The sequence below is a fragment of the Elephantulus edwardii genome, unplaced genomic scaffold, assembly GCF_000299155.1.
Source record: "Elephantulus edwardii isolate Elephantulus edwardi_28Jun2011 unplaced genomic scaffold, EleEdw1.0 scaffold00225, whole genome shotgun sequence".
NCBI lineage: Eukaryota > Metazoa > Chordata > Mammalia > Macroscelidea > Macroscelididae > Elephantulus > Elephantulus edwardii.
The window spans coordinates 1,255,585-1,260,005 of NW_006399975.1; positions in this window are offsets into that span (position 1 = coordinate 1,255,585).

Sequence of the window (4,421 nt, forward strand, 5' to 3'; positions counted from 1 at the left end):
TCAAAAGCCTTTGCATAGTCAATGAAGCACAGATAGATATTCTTCTGGTATTCTCTGCTTTCTGCCAAGATCCATCTAACATTAGCTATAATATCCCTAGAACCACGGCCTCTTCTAAATCCAGACTACAGCTGTAAATATCCATTGAAGATGAAGTATAAATGTAGGACAAGTGTAAGTCATAAAAATGAATTGGAACCTATAGAGATCAATATCCTCGGCATTACTGACTGAAAAACTGGTATTGGCCATTTCTAATGAGATAATCATACTGCCTACTATGCCAGGAATGACAAAGTGAAGAGAGATGATTTTGCATTTATTATAAAAAAGAATATTTCAAGAACTTTCCTAAAGTGCAGTGTTGTCAGTTTTAGAATAGTATTCATGCACAGCAAGAAAGTGCTCTCTATTAGGGGTAAGGATGATGAAACTTCATCTCACTTACTTTGGGCATATTATCAGGAGGAAACCATCCTTGGAGACAGATAACATGGTAGGAAAGGTAAAGGGTTAGTGAAAGAGAGGAAGACCCTCAGCGAGATGGAGTGACTCAGTGACTATGATGCAGTGACTACCATAGTGGGCTTGAGCTGAACAGAGATCATGAGGATTGTGCAGAGTAAAGCCAGTTTCAGATCTGTTTTTTATAGGGTTGCTGAAGCTCCATCTCACATACTTTGGGCATGTGGCTGAAGGGACCAATCCTTGGAGAAAGGCATCATGCTCAAAGGGTGGAGGGACAGTGCAGGAGAGGAAGGCCTCAGATGAGATTGACTGATACAGTAAATGGGGCCATGGGTGGTTGGTGTGTTGGAGACAGTGAGACTCACTCAGGACAGGGCAGGCTTCAGAGCTGTTGTACATAGGGTTGCTATGAGTCTCAGGTGACTTGATGGCACACAACAACATCAACAAACAACAACCACAATATGAGTTATAGTGGACTTAGTGACTCCTAGCAATGCAACAACAAAATTAAGTGTATTTACCAACAGTGAATACAAGAGTTGTGGGAATTTTTTACCAGTGACTGAATTAAAATTGATGAAACATGTGCTCAAGATGCATTAATAATTACTAGTGATTAGAAATTAATCCTAGGGGGAAAAGAATGAAGATAAGTAGTTGGGAAATCTGTCTTGGAGGAAGTGTCCCTAGGGTGTTTATTAGAGGCAAGGATGGTCAGATGTCATATCATGTACTTTGGGCACATCATCAAGGTCTAGACCTTGGGAAAAGGACATCATGCTGAAATAGTAGAGTCACCAAAAGAGAGGAAGTACCTCACCAAAATAGTTTGACGCAGTGACTGCAATAGTGGGCTTGAGCATTGTAAATATTATGAGGATGGTGCAGGATAGGGCTGTTTATCTGTTGTTCATGGGGTTGCTAAAAGTTGTAGTCAACTTGATGGCACCTAAACAACAATAACAATAGCAATTGGGCACTCCCTTAGTCCTGGACATGCTGGATGATTGGCTCTGCTCCTCTGTGTGTGTGCGTGTTTATGGCTTGGTTTATTTATATTTTTTCCTTTTCCATTTAGTTTCTCTTACAAGAGCTCTTTGAAGATCAAGCAGGCAAGTACCTATTGACTAGTACTGCTTTGACTGATCCACCAAAATGGTAGATTTATATTCTTATAATATTTAATAAACTATTTCCTTTTATAATTTTCCTGTACATCACCAAATACTAACTGTTCTTTAAAAGATCTTGTCAAGTCTCTTGGAGTTTCTTTCAGCTTTATGAGTCTACCTTTCTAAAAGTAGTCTATTTGAACCCTATCATATTTTAATAACTCTCCTGTCAAGTTTCACTTAGAAGGAAAACACCCCTTCATTTGTAATCACATTTACTTCTCACACATCACTCTAACAGACACAGAAATGTGCTCTTCTAGTCACCTTCAGTTTTTTTCTTGAAATCTTTCCCACTTTCTCTCTTAAATATTTTTCCTTTTCCTACTATAACCCTCCCACTTAGTCATCTGCTGTCTTGAATACTCCTACTCTCTAAACCCCTGTCATAATATTATTAAGTACCTTGAGTCAGAAAAAATTCTAAGATGTGATTAATTTAGATTATTTATTTGAGGTTTGTAGTATCAGGATGAGTTTCATTCACGTTACCCACCCAAAACAATTTGTCATTGCAATTAAAATAATAAGAAAAATGTGAAGGTGGAAGCACAGCAAGTGAGCAGAGTGATTTAGGGAGAGAGTTATATTTTTAAGTTTAAAAAGTTTGTGCCACTTACTGTCTACAGTAAGAATCCTCAAAATTTATATGTATTTGTTAGTGATATATTAGTATAAATATACATATATATGTATATTTCTATAGATTACATATTTGAAAAGCATGCAATAACAACTACTAGGTTTTAAAATAAATTGGTTGTTGTTGTTATGTGCCATTTAGTGACCTGCAACTCATAGCCACCCTATGTACAACAGCCCTAAACCCTGCTCTATCCTGTGCCAATCTCACTGTCTCTAACACACCTACCCCATTACCTTAGTCATTGAACCTATCCATCTCATTGAGAGTCTTCCTCTCCTGCGCTATCCCTCCACTCTTGCAAGCATGATGTCCCTCTCCAAGGACTGGTCTCTCCCTACAACATGTCCAAAGTATATGAGACGAAGCTTCAGAATTCTTACCGCCAAGGAGCACACTGGCTTAACCCTCTCTAGGACAAACCTGTTCATTCTCGTAGTAGTCTATAGTATATTCAGTACTCTTCTCCAACACCACAGCTCAAAGGCATCATTTGGAGAAATTAATTTAAAACAAAATAATATATCTAATCTAATCTCTAGTGTCAGACTGGAGACTAAGGTGCACCTGATCCAGGCTATAGTCTTCACAATTACATGCTATGCATCAGAGAGTTGGACAGTGAATAGGGATGATAGAAAGAGAATTGATGCCTTTGAGCTGTGGTGCTGGAGAAGAGTGTTGAATATACCATGGACTGCTAGGAGAACAAACAGGTTTGTTCTGGAGAGGGTGAAGCCAGAATGTTCCCTGGAGTTAAGGATTCTGAAGCTTCATCTGACATATTTTGGGCATGTTGCAAGGAGGGACTGGTCCTTGGAGGGGGACATCATGTTTGGCAGAGTGGAGGGGAGGCGAAGGAGAGGAAGACCTTTGATAAGATGGATAGATTCCGTGACTGGAGAGGTGGGAATAAGTGCATTTGAGATGGCTAGGTTGGCACAGGATAGAAGAGTGTATAGAGCTCTTGTACATAGGGTCACTATGAGTTGCAAGCGACTCGATGGCACATAACAACAACAACAAACAACAACAACAATCTCTAGTGGGGCATTAAATATAAAATAATTGTTTCCCATGTACTCTTTTTTTTCATTTTCTACTAGTTTATTTACAAAATTTGAATACATTGTCTTCAAGAACAAATTCTTTCAAATTCCCTCACTCCCTATTAAATTGTACAACCATATGATTAACCCATGCACTCTTGATTTTTAAATACTGCTGTCAACTGTTTCTCATGTAGTCTTTAAAAAATTAAATCATGCCACAATAAGATAAAGGTAAACCCAACTGCAAAGTGGGCACAGAATATGAACAGACACTTCACAAAGGAGGACATTCAGATGGAAAACAAACACATAAAGAAATGTTCAAAATCTCTAGCTCTACAAGAGATGCAAATCAAAACAACTATGAGATATCATCTCACCCAAGTAACAATAACAAAATTCAACAAAGCAGCAAACAACACATCCTGGCAAGATTGTAGAGAAACTGGAACCCTTATTCACCGTTGGTGGGAGTGTAAAATGGTGCAACCACTATGGAAGGCATTATAGTGCTTTCTCAAAAAATTGGTTGTAGATATACCATCTGATCCAGCAACTCCACTACTGGGAATATACCCTAAATAAACCAGAACTGCCACCCAAGCAGATACATGCACACCCATGTTTATTGCTCCTTTGTTCATAATAGCAAAGAATTGGAAACAAATCAAGTGCTCATCAACAAATGAATGGATGGAGAAATTGTGGTATATTCACACAGTGGAATATTATGAAGCACTGAAAAACAAAGACCTTATGAAATATTATACAAAGTGGATGACCATGGAAGAGATTATACTGAGTGAAATATCTCAGTCACAAAAGGACAAATACTGCATAATGCCAATGTTATAAAACAGGATTGATATGGGGGTTGGGGGAAAACAAAGAAAAGAGGGGACAAATAACGTACATGGCATTGAAACAGACAAGGAAGAGAACTGTTTAAAAGGAATATATGGTTAGGTATTATTGACGTAACAAGAGTTCAGAATAAGAGCTGCATAGTAAAGTGGCAGGGGGACCTGTATAACAACAAAAGAATGATTTTTATTTTAAAGCAAACTTTGGGGGAGGGAGGGC